Genomic DNA, 17307 nt, shown 5'->3' on the forward strand with positions numbered 1-17307 from the left:
GAACAGAATATATAGATTGTTTCTACAAGGAAAGCCTAACATTTTTTTTTAAGTACTGATTCAAAAATTGCTGTGATTTTAGCCCAATCTCAGTTATGGTGCCATAAATTGATGCCCAGAATCATTATGCCATTTTCTTTCTTAAGTATACTCATAAAAGCAACAATACTGAATAGAGGGGTTTTAAAAATTGTTATTTGCTACTAGTGTATAGCAAATAGTCTTGACTAAAAATTTTATTTCATAAGGATAAATAAAACCTATTATATGTCCTGAAATCTTACACAAAAATAGAAAAATATATTTACCTTAATTTCATTCACTACCATGATTTTCCCAACAGCATTGGAAATATACTGTATATGTGTATGTATATTATGTATATACATACATAAAAACATGTATATAAATACATTGTATGTTTTATTGGCAGTTGGCATCCATTCTTACCAATCTTTCAATACTGTAATATCTAGAAAGCAACATATTACAGACCTCAGACTTCCTCAAAACTAGAGTAATGTATTGAAATTAGATTCTGCAATGAGAGGCATTTGTTCAAGTTGTTGCAGATGAGTTGAGCCACACATCATCTTCCTGCTGCAGTTACTGCCAGCCAGGAAGGTTACAGAGATATAAGTATTGGGGGTTGCCCACAATGTTGCAAAGTCTAGACTCCAACCTCAAGAGAATCTTGAGGCAGTTGAAGCAGATGCGCTTTGCATCCCAATCCCTAGCCATCAGCTTTATGAGTGACAGACGAAGAAGAAGAAGTAGTGTCTTCTCCTCTGGATTAAAACTAAGGTATTAGTATATATTTGACATCACCAATGCATTGGTAGCTACTTTTATTTTGTTCTCCAGACTTTCCAATAATTTGTATGCATGAAATGCTTTCCATTAAGTCATTTCTTTGAAAAAAGAATGTACCCTATTTCCTAAAACATTCAGAATGATAACACAAATAGGGGAAAGTAAGATTCTCCCACAATAGACCAGGGAAGACTGTGTGGATTCTTCCATTAATTTCATCTCATTACTATGGTCCCCTTCTTACACTACGTGCTTGAAAAATATCTTTATTCTGCAGAGCCTGTTGAAATGAGAGGGAAAAAATACTATTCGGAGCATGAATATCAGTGATAAAAGCTTTGAATCAGGTGGAACAGGTAGAGTGTGAGGACTGAAGACTTTAATTTTAAAGTTGAGAGCATTTCCATTTTGCAGAGATAAAGACTTTAATTAATCATTGAGCCTCTTCATCCTTTTGTTTTGGAAAGTCATGAAATTGCACAGTACCTGGAATTGTACAGGATATTTTATTTGCCCTGAATCCTATTCTGTGGAGACATGCCATTCCTTGATTTGACAATTTTGTACCCATGTGGATAAAGTATGCCTGAAGCCCTGATTTCAGTGTCTTGGTAATGGATCCTTGGCCCTGGCCAGAATATTCAGGGTGCTTTATCACCCTGGCAAGCAGTGTGGTTCAAGAGTCAATCCAATCAGAGTCCTTCCTCAGATTAGAAGCTATGATATCTCTTTAATGGTAACAAAATCTATAAAAACTACTCAAGTTTGACTCCCAGGGTTACCATGTATCTATGAGGAGAAACTAAGTCTGTGAATTAACCCATGCTAAGATGAACAAAACCAAGAGTAGGAGAAAAAGAAGCAGTCCTAAAAATACTGTTTGAATCTCTGGGTCCAAGTATGATTGGAGGGAATTTGTAATGTATACTTACAGTAGCATAAATATGTAAACTTTTTATTTGTTTTTAGCTTAGTTTTAAAGTAGCACTTGCAATATTGAAACTCAATGCATCCTAATAGAAATCCATTCTTTAGGTGAAAACTCTGAAACTACTTTCAATAAATGGCTTAGGATGTAAAACTAAGTGTTCTGCTTGCTAATATATATGCATATGAATTTTCTATAATGGTATAACCATTGTTGCTTCTCTAGGAAAATATTTTTTTTTAAATTTTGTCTTGTTCTTAACTATGGGTTTAATTTGTGCCCCTTCCACACCCCCTTCCCAGAAAATATTCCTTGAATTTGTAAAGTTTGTGTGTACCCTTGAGGTAGTTTTGGTCATAGGGAAATTATAAACAGACTCCAAGGAGTCATCTGCAGGCAAAAAAATGGAACTCTAAGTAGAGATGACATGCTCAAAATGGTACTTTGGGGCCTCCTGTGTGGCTCAGTTAGTTAAACATCTGACTCCTGATTTTAGCTCATGTTGGGATCTCAGGGTCCTGAGATCGAGGCCTGAATAGGGCTCCTCACTGGGCATAGAGCCTGCTTAAAATTCTCTTTCCCTTTCCCTCTACTCCTCCCTCCCCCCACTTCCATGAATGCTCTCTCTCTCTCTCTCTCTCTTAAAAAATAAAATAAAATAATAAAATAAAATAAAATAAAAGCAACATGGTATTTTGGGGAGAAATAAATTCATCATGAAACAATCCAAAGTTAGCAATGTTGCTCTCAGCACAGTTTTATCTGATAGAAATCATATTACACTATATTATCAATCTATTTTAATTTCTTCAAATGCTTTATAAAATCTTATTGCATTTTAAGGCCTTGTCTTAGCTATCACTGTTACAAAATATGAGAGAGCTCCTGAAAGAAAGAAAAATGCAACAAAACTATAAACATGAGAGATACCAAAACTCCCAGTAAGCAATATCATGTATAGTAAGGTCACAGGAAGAAGAAAGACATTTCACTAGATTCAGAACTCAGCTTGTAACTACAGATAATAATCAGAGTCTGTAGGTGAATAATTTTTACTCCTCTGAATATCACAGAAATATTTCTGAAGTGAGGGATTTAGTAAAATGATTTCCCAAAATAAAAAAAAGAGAGACCATTACATACTTACCAGATGGTTAAACTTTAAAATATTGACAACACCAAAATACTGGCAAGGAGGCAGAAAAACTGGGTCACTCATACATTACTGGTGGGATTGTACTGTCAATCTGATATAATTTGCAGTTTCTTATAAAACTAAACATGCAACTATCATAGGATTCAGTAATTGTACCCCTGAGAGCATTATTTCACAGGGAATTTATGTTCACACAGAAACTGATATACAAGTAGCTTTACTTGTAATATCCCCAAACCAGAATCAACCCATATGTCTTTCAATATGATAATGGTTAAACTACAGTAAGATACTAGGGAGTACTACTTAACAATATAGAGAAACAAAGTTGATAATACTCAATAAGTTGGATAAACCTCCAGAGAACTATACTGAGTGAAAAATGCCATTCTCAAAAGTTTACATGCATTACTATTCCATTCACAAAACATTTTTGAAATCACAAATATTAAAAACATTGGACATATTAGTTTTTGAGAGGGTTAGGAACCAAGTGAGGGTCAAGGAACTATAGGGAGATGGGTGTGGTTACAAAAGGATGTTAGCATTGAAACTACCCAGTACCTTGATATACAACTTACACAGACTGACAGAATTATATGAAGTTGTATAGAACTTAGACACACACACACTCAAAGGGCAAACATAAAAGTGGGACATTTTGAATAAGATGGGTGGAATGAATCAATGTCAGTATTCTGGTTATGATATTATAGTTTTGCAAAATTCTACCATTGAGAAAAACTGAGTGAAGTGTACAAGAATCTTTCTGTATGATATCCTACAACTATCCTATTACTGTATCCAAGATCCTACAACTACATGATATCCTACAACTTTCCTCATGATATCCTATAACTTAAAGAGAATTTTAAGCAGTGAATCTTCAATTATCTCAATAACAATATCAATTAAAAAAAAATTCTGGATCCTAAAAAAAAAAAAAAAAAAAAAAAGATAGGAGCCTGTGTTTGTCATGTAGACAGACAGTAACAGGAATGCAACTTCATTAAAAAAAAAAAAAAAAGGCAGGTAAATACTAGAGACACACTTGTAAGTCATCTTTAGTCCTTTCTGGAACAAAGTAGATTTTGACATGAATGGAGCAACTTATAACTTAATTAAATATATAACAAATTTTACTAAGTAATTGTTTTGTGTGTTTATTTACTTTTTTCCCTGAAATTCTGTTTTTCCATTTATGTTTTTCAGGTACATTCTCTAAAATAGGCCTAATTCATAACTAATAAATCAGAAGGAGACTTGATTCTTTATGTTTCCAGCTCAATCACACACTTTTAGAGAAATAATTTTAATTTATTGAAAAATCCCATTAATTGATACAGTAAAACAACAACATATTCTATATTCAGAATATTAAATTATTATAGTTAAATTTGGATAATTCTTTTCTGAATATTTTTAATTATTCAAGACTACTTTTCTCTTAAGTTTTACTCATAGAACAACAGAACAGGGAACAAAAGAAAACAAGAAAAAAAATGTTTTTCTTTCTATTGGATTTCTCTTAATCTACTTCTCAATAATTGTTTCTCATTTTTCTTGATTAACATTTTAAAACTGAAGCTAGATTCAAAATATATAAATATTTCACTTTATGTTTTCTTAAACAATATCAGTTAGACTTTAACCTTTATGAATCTTTCTCCGATTACCTCAATTAAAAACAATCCCTTCTTGCTTGGAAGATCTCTAGTTTATATCACTAAATATTTTGTTTGACACTTAAAATTAAACTTCATTTATCATTAATCTTATATATAGTGTTTGCCTTAGGACAGGAATTAGGTCTAATTATTTCTTGGTTTCTTATATTCCCCAATTTACCCAATGATTTCTATTTAATAGGAGCTCACTAAGTAAATGTTAATTGATATTGTACATAAATTTACCATATCTAAGCAATACAAGAAGTAAAAATACTTCAAGTGACATTATCTGATAAAGGGTTTGTATCCAAAACATATAGAGAACTTATACAACTCAACACGAACACACACAAAAAAATAATCCAATTAAAAATGGGTAGAAGACATGAATAGATATTTCTTCAAAGAAGACATACAGATGGCCAACAGACACATGAAAAATGTTCATCACTCATTGCCAGAGAAATGCAAATCAAAACCAAAGGAAGACACCACCTCATAGCTGTCAGAATAGCTGAAATTAGAAAACACAAGAAATGACAGATGTTGGAGAGGATACGGAGAAAAAGGAACTCTTTTACTCTGTTGGTGGGAATGAAAACTGGTGCAGCCACTATGGAAAACTGTATAGAGATTCCTCAGAAAATTAAAAATAGAGTTACCATATAATCCAGTAATTCCACTACAAGGTATTTATTCAAAGAATATGAAAACACTAACTTAAAAAAGATATATGTATCCTTATGTTTTCTGTAGAATTATTTACAATAGCAAAATTATGGAAGTTGCCCAATTGTCCATTGATAGATGAATGGATAAAGATAGATGAATGGATAAAGAAGTGATAGATAGATAGATATAGATAGATATAGATATAGATAGACAGATATAGATATATCTATCACTTCTTTATCTATTCATCTACAGAGGAATATTCTGCCATAAAAAAAGAAGGAAATCTTGCCATTTGCAACAACATGGATGAATCTAGAGAATATAAAGCTAAATGAAGTTAAGTCAGAATGATAAATTCCATATGATTTCACTCATATGTGAAATTTAATAAATGAAACAAAGAAAAAGACAAACCAAATAACAACAAAAAAAATCTTCTTAATTATAGAGAACAAACTGATGGTTATCAGAGGGAAGGTGGAGGGGGGATGGGTGAAATAAGGGGATTAAAAGTACACATCATGATAAGCAGTCAGTAATACATAGAATTGTTGAATCATTATATTGCACACCTAAAACTAATATCACACTGTATTTTATAAACTATACTGGAATTAAAATTTAAACAACAACAAAAAGAAAGACCAATCTGGGGAAAAGAAGTAAAAATATTTAAATCTTCCTAAATATAAAATATATGAGGGGCTCCTGGGTGGCTCTGTCATTAAGCGTCTGCCTTTGGCTCAAGTCATGATCCCAGGGTCCTGGGATTGAGCCTCACATTGGGCTCCCTGGTCGGTGAGAAACCTGCTTCTCCCTCTCCCAGTCTCCCTGCTTGTGTTCTCTCTCTAGCTGTCTACCTCTCTGTCAAATAAATAAATAAGATCTTTTTTTTTAAGTGTATGAATATGTATCAGATAAATTAGATTTTAAACTAAAGACTTTAGTCAGAGATACAGAAAGACATTACATCATTCTTAAAGGGACTATCCACCAAGATGATTTAACAATTGTAAATATCTATGCCCCCAATATGGGAGCAGCCAATTACATAAGAAAACTGTTAATCAAGATAAAGAGTCATATTGATATGAATACATTAATAGTAGGAGATCTTAACACGCCTCTCTCAGAAATAGACAGATCATAGAAGCAGAAAATCAATAAAGAAACAAGAGCATTGAATGACACATTGGACCAAATGGACCTCATAGATATATACAGAACATTCTACCCTAAAACAACAGAATACTCATTCTTCTCAAGTGCACATGGAACCTTCTCAAGAATAGACCACATACTGGGTCATAAATCAGGACTCAACTGATACCAAAAAACTGAGATTATTCACTGCATATTCTCAGATCACAGTGCTTTGAAACTGGAGCTCAGTCACAAGGAGAAATTCAGAAGGAACTCAAACACCTGGAAGCTAAAACCACCTTGCTTAAGAATGCTTGGATCAACCAGGAGATCAAGGAACAACTGAAAAAATTCATGGAAACCAATGAGAATGAAGAAACTTCAGTCCAAAACCTATGGGATACAGCAAAAGAGGTCCTAAGGGGGAAATACATAGCCATCCAAGCCTCCCTCAAAAAAATTGAAAAAATCCAGAACACAGCAGCTGTCTCTACACCTTAAAGAACTGGAGCATCAACAACAAATCAAACCAACTCCACACATAAGAAGGGAAATAATCAAGATTAGAGCTGAGATCAATGAGGTAGAAACCAGAGATACAGTAGAACGTATCAATGAAACTAGAAGCTGGGTTTTTGAAAGAATCAATAAGATCAATAAACCATTGGCCACACTAATCCAAAAGAAAAGATAGAAAGCCCAAATTAATAAAATTATGAATGAAAAGGGAGAGATCACAACTAACACCAAGGAAGTAGAAACAATCATCAGAAGTTATTATCAACAGTTATATTCCAATAAGCTAAGCAACCTAGATGAAATGGATGCATTTCTGGAACACTGTAAACTCCCAAAATTGAACCAGGAAGAAATTGACAACCTAAAGACTGATATCTAATAACGAGATTGAAGCACTGATCAAAAAAACTCCCAAAAAACAAGAGCCCAGGACCTGACAGATTCCCTGGGGAATTCTACCAAACTTTCAAAGAAGAAATAACACCTATTCTCCTGAAGCTGTTTCAAAAAATTGAAGCAGAAGGAAAACTTCCAGACTCTTTCTATGAAGCCAGCATTACCCTGATCCCCAAACCAGGCAAAGACCCTACCAAAAAGGAGAATTTCTGACCAATATCACTGATGAATATGGATGCTAAGATTCTCAACAAGATCCTAGCAAAAAGGACCCAACAGCATATTAAAAAGATTATCCACCATGACCAGGTGGGATTCATTCCTGGGCTAAAAGGATGGTTCAACATTCACGAATCCATCGATGTGATAGAACAAGTCAATAAAAGAAGAGAGAAGAACCACATGGTCCTCTCAATTGATGCAGTAAAAGCATTTGACAAAATCCAGCATCCGTTCCTGATTAAAACACTTCAAAGTATAGGGATAGAGGGAACATTCCTGAACTTCAACAAATCTATCTATGAAACACCCACAGCAAATATCATCCTCAATGGGAAAAAGCTTGCAGCCTTCCCGTTGAGATCAGGAACACGACAAGGATGCCCACTCTCATCACTCTTGTTCAACATAGTATTAGAAGTCTTAGCAACAGCAATCAGACAACAAAGAGAAATAAAAGGTATCCAAATTGGCAATGAAGAAGTCAAACTCTCTCTCTTCGCAGATGACATGATACTTTATATGGAAAACCCAAAAGACTCCACCCCCAAACTACTAGAACTCATACAGCAATTCAGTAACGTGGCAGGATACAAAGTCAATGTACAGAAATCAGTGGCTTTCTTATACACTAACAATGAAAACAGAAAGGGAAATTAGAGAATCGATTCCATTTACTATAGCACCAAGAACCATAAGATATCTGGGAATAAAACTAACCAAAGAGATAAAGGATCTGTACTCGAGGAACTACAGACCACTCATGAAAGAAATTGAAGAAGACACAAAAAGATGGAAGACCATTCCATGCTCTTGGATCAGAAGAATAAACATTATTAAAATGTCTATACTGCCTAGAGCAATCTATATTTTAATGCCATTCCAATCAAAATTCCACCAGTACTCTTCAAAGAGCTGGAGCAAATAATCCAAAAATTTGTATGGAACCAGAAAGAGACCCCGAATCGCTAAGGAAATGTTGAAAAACAAAAATAAAACTGGGGGCATCACGTTACCTGATTTCAAGCTTTACTACAAAGCTGTGATCACCAAGACAGCATGGTACTGGCATAAAAACAGACACATAGACCACTGGAACAGAGTAGGGAGCCCAGATATGGACCCTCAACTCTATGGTCAGTTAATCTTCAACAAAACAGGAAAAAATATACAGTGGAAAAGAGACAGTCTCTTCAATAAATGGTGCTGGGAAAACTGGGTAGCTATATGTAGAAGAATAAAATTCAACCAATCTCTTACACCGTACACAAAGATAAACTCGAAATGGATAAAAGACCTCAACGTGAGACAGGAATCCATCAGAATCCTAGAGGAGAACATAGGCAGTAATCTCTTCGATATCAGCCACAGCAACTTCTTTCAAGATATGTCTCCAACGGCAAAGGAAACAAAAGCCAAAATAAACTTTTGGGACCTCATCAAAATCGAAAGCTTCTGCACAGCAAAGGAAACAGTCAACAAAATAAAGAGGCAACCCACGGAATGGGAGAAGATATTTGAAAATGACAGTACAGGCAAAAGATTGATATCCAGGATCTATAAAGAACTCCTCAAACTCAACACACACAAAACAGATAATCATATCAAAAAATGGGCAGAAGATATGAACAGACACTTCTCCAATGAAGACATACAAATGGCTATCAAACACATGAAAAAATGTTCATTATCACTAGCCATCAGGGAGATTCAAATTAAAACCACATTGAGATATCACCTTACACCAGTTAGAATGGCCAAAATTAGCAAGACAGGAAACAACATGGGTTGGAGAGGATGTGGAGAAAGGGGAACCCTCTTACACTGTTGGTGGGAATGCAAGTTGGTGCAGCCACTTTGGAGAACAGTGTGGAGATTCCTCAAGAAATTAAAAATAGAACTTCCCTATGACCCTGCAATTGCGCTATTGGGTATTTACCCCAAAGATACAGATGTAGTGAAAAGAAGGGCCATCTGTACCCCAATGTTTATAGCAGCAATGGCCACGGTTGCCAAACTGTGGAAAGAACCAAGATGCCCTTCAACGGACGAATGGATAAGGAAGATGTGGTCCATATACAGTATGGAGTATTATGCCTCCATCAGAAAGGATGAATACCCAACTTTTGTAACAACATGGACGGGACTGGAAGAGATTATGCTGAGTGAAATAAGTCAAGCAAGAGAGTCAAGTATCATATGGTTTCACTTATTTGTGGAGCATAACAAATAGCATGGAGGACATGGGGAGTTAGGAGAAGGCATTTGGGGGAAATTGGAAAGGGAGGTGAACAATGAGAGACTATGGACTCTGAAAAACAATCTGAAGGGTTTGAAGAGGTGGGGGGTGGGAGGTTAGGGGAACCAGGTGGTGGGTATTAGAGAGAGCACGGACTGCATGGAGCACTGGGTGTGGTACAAAAACAATGAATACTGTTATGCTGAAAATAAATTTAAAAAAATGTTTAAAAAAAAGTATATGAATATGAAGATCATCTCCACATTATTCTAGGTGCATATCAGATTCTTATATTTAATATAGATAATGCATCTTCAGGCTACAAATGCACATTTTATAAATATGGTTTGTAAGTAGCCACTCCAGTTAGAGATTGAAATTTCCATTTGAGCTATCAAAAATCCCTTTTCCTTCTCCAAAATTTCTGGGAGTGGATCACACTGTTTACATTTCAGGAAGTTCAAGGACACTCTGCTATTTTCTAGGGTATACTCAAGAAGAGAAATATGGGAGAGTTTGGAAATCTCATTCCTAATGCAGTCATCTCAAGTGGAAAATAATTGGTAATAATTTTTCATCGAGACAAATGTTTAAATTGTGAATAAGATTTAAATAGTAGTGTTACTCTATTTTAGTGGCATTAGAAACGAAGCTTCTTGTATATTATTCTGAAAGAGGACATCGATATGTATAATAGCATTTCCTTAGCAAAAATGCTTTCTTTATGTGTTTCAAACAACCAACTTTCATCAGAAATTCTAAAGCAGATTTTTGGTGAGTTTGAGACTGCCTATACTAAATTCTTGCCAGAGTTTTATAATTCGGGTTATGGGAAACTGGGCAAAGTTGCATATGCATTTTAAAACATGACTAAAAGTTTTCAAGATAATAACATCAATCTGAAAGACATAAAATGTTTCAGAAGAGAACAACAACTAGTAAGGAGAGTCTTCATTTTGACTTCCAAGTCTTGGCATAGCTCTTTTACAGAGAATGGTTATTACACACTCTCTTGCCCTCTGATGATTCAGTGAGAGTCAATAGGATATAATTTTAACGGAATATTTGTAGAGGGAGAAAATCTACAATTTAAGATGAGAAATATGTGTATGTATATACACATATTTCTCATAAAATATATATATATAAATTTTATATTTATAAATATATACATATAATATACACATATTTCTCATTTTATATATATATATATATATATATACATATATATATATATATATATATTTTTTTTTTTTTTTACCTCAAGGGATATCTGGGGTTGAAGCCTAAGACAACATGCTTCATTGGGAATCTGAAAATTTGAAGAATTGGACTGGGAGAGAAGAAGAGAGAAACGAAGAAACCATCCATTCCTTTGGAATGATTAGTGTTTTCTAGAAAGATTTTGATTTTTTTAATGTTTCCCTCAAGTCTGATTCCATGCAATTCCTTTGGCTTTTTTTTTTTTTTTTAAGATTTTTATTTATTTGACAGAGAGAGAGATCACAAGTAGGCAGAGAGGCAGGCAGAGAGAGAGCAGGAAGCAGGCTCCCTGCTGAGAAGAGAGCCCGATGTAGAGCTCCATGTGGGGCTCGATGCAGGGTTCAATCCCAGGACCTTGAGTCATGACCTTAGCTAAAGGCAGAGGTTTAACCCACTGAGCCAGGTGCCCCAATTCTATTGGCTTTTTAAAAAAGCTTCTTCCTGAACTGTCAGGTACATCCATTTCCACTATGAAATCTATTTTTAAAATTCACTTTTATTTAATCACACCAGTTTCTCCTTTTTAATTCTGAGGTCCTTTGGAAGGGTCCATAACCCACAACAATGTAAAATAGAGTGAATATCAGATAACTCCCTCCTGGGTAAGTCACCTATTTTCACACGTTTCTTGCCTTGTCTGCTTTATTAGATCAAATCAATGTCTATGAAATGTTTCACACTGATGCCCCTCAATAAATGTTTAGTCTGAACATCCCTGCCACCAGTATTAATTAAAGGAGTTTTGTAAGAACTGTTCGCAAAATGTTTTGAAATGCCCAGATGATAGTTATATAAAATGCATCACACAGATTAATATTTATTATCTGTTTAAAAATTTATATAGTAGCTATCACTTTAGAACATAGACACTTTGACAAGGATACTATTTTCACATTAGAATAGAACAGATGAGGCTAGAGTATCCTATTTACTAGGTCAGCCCAGGTCCACAGACAAGAAATTAAATGCAACTAGGTAAATGTAGCTTAGAATAGGACTTGGAATTTACTCTCAATAAGAACACACTAGTCCATCATTCTCCTGATTTTTTCACTAATCTTTACTACCTACTTCCCCTAATACTTTTGTCATATTTAAAGCCAGAGGCACTCATTCACATTGTTCTGACTCATATGACCCCTCTGCCACTTCTTCCTTGGTCTATCATTCCGATATTCAGGTTCCATTCTGACTCATGCATTCTTTTCCCCTATTATCCTTCCATGTAAGTGCTACTGTCTTTTTTCACACAAAATTCTTGGGTGGCTGATTTATTTCAACTCAAAATACATGATGGTTTGAGAAATGAAATTTTGTTCCTTTGAGTAAATGTACACATGGATAAAAAGTTCAGTGACTAAGAAATGTTTTCTAAAGGCTATTCTAAGAAGAGTAATATACTCCAAGAATAGATAAGTACTGTCTTTCTTCTGTAGGGACATAACTCCAAAGGACACGAGTAAGTACAACAAAGTAATTCCATTTTATATCATTAATCTCATCACAACCAATGAGCTCCTAAAATTTGCTTTTCTTTTCCATATGTGCTTTATGACTTTTTAAAAGGTTTATGGAATGCTAAATTATTTTCCTGGGATCAACAGAGTAATCTCATGGACTTCTAACAAAAGTAATTTTTACTCTTAGAGTACCTTCAGTGATATGATCAAATGCCAAGAATGCTTCAATGCTTTCTCAGAAACTAAGTATTTTGACAAGATTTGTATATCCTCAAATGTTTATGCAGCATTAAAAAAAAAAATAATAAATTAAACTGACTCCATTGGTTTTACTTTCTGATGGACATGGATTATTTAACCTATCCTATATTATAACGTTATAACAATAAGTTAGAACAATATTTCCCTTTTTAATTTTTTTATAAACATATAGTGTATTATTAGCCCCACGGGTAGAGGTCTGTGAATCGCCAGATTTACACACTCCACCCCACTCACCATACCACATACCTTCCCCAATATCCATAACCCAACCACCCTCTCCCTACCCCACTGCCCTGGCAGCCCTCAGTTTGTTTTGTGAGATTAAGAGTCTCTTATGGTTTGTCTCCCTCCCAATCCCATCTTGTTTCATTTATTCCATTCCTACACCCCCAAATCCACCACATTGCCTCTCAACTTCCTCATGTCAGGGAGATCTTATGAAAATTGTCTTTCTCTTATTGACTTATTTTGCTAAGAATAATACCCTCCTGTTCCATCCATGTCATCAAAAATGCCAAGATTTCATTTCTTTTGATGGCTGCATAGTATTCCATTGTATATATATACCACTTCTTCTTTATCCATTCATCTGTTGATGGACATATATGTTCTTTCCATAGTTTGACTTTTGTGGACATTGGTGCTATAAATATTCCAGTGCACATGCCCCTTTGGATCACAACGTTTGTATCTTTAGGGTAAATACCCAGTAGTGTGATTGCTGGGTCATAAGGTAGCTCTATTTTTAACTTTTTGAGGAACCTCCATGCTGTTTTCCAGAGTGGTTGCACCAGCTTGCATTCCCACCAAGAGTGTAGGAGGGTCCCCTTTTGTCCGCATCCTCGCCAGCATCTGTCATTTCCGGACTTGTTAATTTTAGCCATTCTGACTGGTGTGAGGTGGTATCTCATTGTGGTTTTGATTTGTATTTCCCTGATGCCGAGTGATATGGAGCACCTTTTCATGTGTCTGTTGGCCATCTGGATGTCTTCTTTGCAGAAATGTCTGTTCATGTCTTCTGCCCATTTCTTGATTGGATTATTTGTTCGTTAGGTATTGAGTTTGCTAAGCTCTTTATAGATTTTGGATACAAGCCCTTTATCTGATATGTCATTTGCAAATATCTTCTCCCATTCTGTCAGTTATCTTTGGTTTTGTTAACTGTTTCCTTTGCTGTGCAAAAGCTTTGATCGTGATGAAGTCCCAATAGTTCGTTTTTGCCCTTGCTTCCCTTGCCTTTGGTGATTTTCCAAGGAAGAAGTTGCTGCTGCTGAGGTCGAAGAGGTTTCTGCCTATGTTCTCCTCAAGGATTTTTATGGGTTCCTTTCTCACATTGAGGTCCTTCATCCATTTTGAGTCTATTTTCGTATGTGGTGTAAGGAAATGGTCCAGTTTCATTTTTCTGCATGTGGCTGTCCAATTTTCCCAACACCACCTATTGAAGAGGCTGTCTTTTTTTTCATTGGACATTCTTTTCCTGCTTTGTCAAAGATTAGTTGACCATAGAGTTGAGGGTCTATATCTGGGCTCTCTATTCTGTTTCATTGATCTATGTGTCTGTTTTTCTGCCAGTACCATACTGTCTTGATGATGACAGCTTTGTAATAGAGCTTGAAGTCCGAAATTGTGATGCCACCAACTTTGGTTTTCTTTTTCAATATTCCTTTGGCTATTCGAGGTCTTTAGAACAATATTTCTTTTGTACTTTTTGAGTCTATCTGCCAAAAATATCCTGTTCTTACCTGATCACCTGCCCATATTCTTTAGAGTATCATATAATTCAAAGATATTCTGGTGACTTATCTTATGTCATGGAACAGCATTTATCTGATTTATTGAAGATAAGTCTGAGCATGTCTTATTATACAACATGCTTCTGCCATATAGAAGTTATCAAAATTTATAGTTAGGATCATAAAACTCAGACATAGAGAAAAGTTTCTTTAAAAAAGCCCTACTTAATCAAAACAGATTCCATCTCCACTCAGAAACTTTGAGGGAAGAAAAAGATGCCTGGAGTAACACATTTTCTAATAGTTGAGAAATTTAAAAATATTTCAGACAGCAATGTAAAAATTACCTTAATACATGAATTTGTTTTCTATTTCATGTTCCACTGAAGATTATTTGTTCTTACCATGTTGAAAATTTTTATAATTTTTCTCCAAGATATGATAACATAAGGTCAATTCTAAACCAATTTCCCCAATGAGATTAGTAATAAAACAACCCCTTCATATTAATTCATTTAAAAAACATCAACTAAGTATTTTGTATCAATTCTGTTCATGGTTTTAAAAATAAATATTATTGTTCTTAATTATGATAAAGACTAAGAGTAGTGGGTGAATACCTATCAACCTATATTGCAGCATAAGTTTAAGGTAATTATGATGTCAAAAGGGACAGAGTAACAATCAACACCTCAATTATAGCTGCAAAAATGCAGTAATTTTAATTCTTTATCTTAACTCTAGCATATAAGAAAATGGATTTATCTTTCACTACTGGAGTGGATGAGAAAAGCCATATGAAAAAATTCAATCAGCCTCAGACTAACCATAGTAAAAGTCTGTGATTCATTAACAATTGATGTCAAGGTGAATTATTACTAACACTTTATTTATTTATTTATTTATTTATTTATTTATTAAAGATTTTATTTATTTATTTGATAGAGATCACAACTAGGCAGAGAGGCAGGCAGAGAGAGAGAGGAGGGAAGCAGGCTCCCCACTGAGAAGAGAGCCCGATGTGGGGCTTGATCCCAGGACCCTGAGATCATGACCTGAGTGGAAGGCAGAGGCTTTAACCCACTGAGCCACCCAGGCGCCCCTACTAACACTTTAAATGAACCTTTCAAAATATAGTATTTTCTTATCAGAAATTTGAATTCCTTTTTATTACCACTTCAGGAAAATTAAAGTGATTAGTGAAAGTAATTATATCTTCAACTTTTCATTAACATGAGACACTATTTTTTTAAATTTAAATATTTTTATTTAAATTCAATTAGCCAACATATAGTATATCATTAATTTCAGGTTTAGTGTTCAATAATTCATGTGTTGTTTAAAACACCCAGTGCTCATCATATCGAGGTGGTGTTATTCTATTATCATAACAGAGCAGCTATTATATAATATTAAGCAATAAATTAATGTGATAATATGAATGATAACATCTATCCTGTAGTCGATAATAAAAATTATTGAAGAATGTAATGAATGATTCTTTTTTAAAAATTTCTATTCACTTATTTGAGAGGGGGTGAAAGGGAGAGAGATGGTGGGGGGAGGGGCAGAGGGAGAGGTAGAGAGAGCATCTCAAACAGACTCCCATGCTGAGCAGAGTGGGGATCAATCTCACAATCTCAAAATCATGACCTGAGCCAAAATCAAGAGTCAGATGTTTAACCAACTCATCTACCTAGGAGCCCCAAAGTCACTGATACTTAAAATAGCAATTTGCATGTTTTTCAAATTGTTTAGTCTAGGGTGCACTTTTTATTTTAATTTGTGCTTATATCCCTACAAAGATGTGATAGCAATGAAACTGCACCCACATATAACAACATGTATGTAGAGATTACAACTGTACTGTGTAATTTGAAGGAACTCTATTCCTTTTTACAAACAGTTGAGAGCATAATCATATCTGCACCCCATGAATTCTGCATTCTACTCTATTTGTGCCCACATATGTTTAATATTGACTTCTGGCCTTTTGTCATTATCTGACATGCTGTTCAGTAATACTCTCCTTAAACCCAAGAAGCTAAAGCAGTCAAAACACCTGTACCTTTTAAAGAACTCTAATTGAACAATGATAACTCCCTGAGCTCTTTACCAAATTATCGAGTTTATCAGCCACACTGTCAATAACTGCATCTGTTCCCTTTACCAGTTCCTGTACTTCAGAATGAAAGACATTTCTTTGTGCTAAAGTGAGTTAGGGATTATATTCTATAAGAACCACTATAGGTGATGGACATCTAAGTGATCTCCTGCTGCTTGCCTTGGACTGTGAAGCAGTTGAGAATACTAATAGCAACAGAGCAAGAGCAGGTTTTGCTAGCTTAGGATCATAACAGCCTCTATTGATGTAAACAGGAATTTGATGGATGCAATGATCTCTCTGCTCTCGACAAACAGCACACAAAACTTATTTTAAATTGTTTATCCTCTTAGATTTCATCTGAAATGCAGGATGGACTGTGACTGAACTGATGATAATATTGGAATATGACTTTGAGGCACACAATTAAACCAGCACACAGCTTCTTTTCTCACTGTGTCTTTTTGCTTTCCATCAGTTACTATCCCCAAAGAATTTACTGGAAGCAAAATGAAATTTTAAAAGAGACAAATGAAAAGAAAAAAAAAATGATGCTCAGAGAAGACCCACTGCTTCAAATCAGGGATGAAGGGAAAATATAGCAGTTTGGGCTGTTGAAGCAGCATTTAGGGCCCCAGCATAACTGCTGATTTTCACACCATATTCTATCAGTATGTACGTGTCTGGGATGTGCAGTACCTTGCAGCTAGTGACTCTCCTACAGA

The sequence above is a fragment of the Lontra canadensis genome, unplaced genomic scaffold, assembly GCF_010015895.1.
Source record: "Lontra canadensis isolate GAN:19392208 unplaced genomic scaffold, GSC_riverotter_1.0 scaffold80, whole genome shotgun sequence".
Taxonomy (NCBI): Eukaryota; Metazoa; Chordata; class Mammalia; order Carnivora; family Mustelidae; genus Lontra; species Lontra canadensis.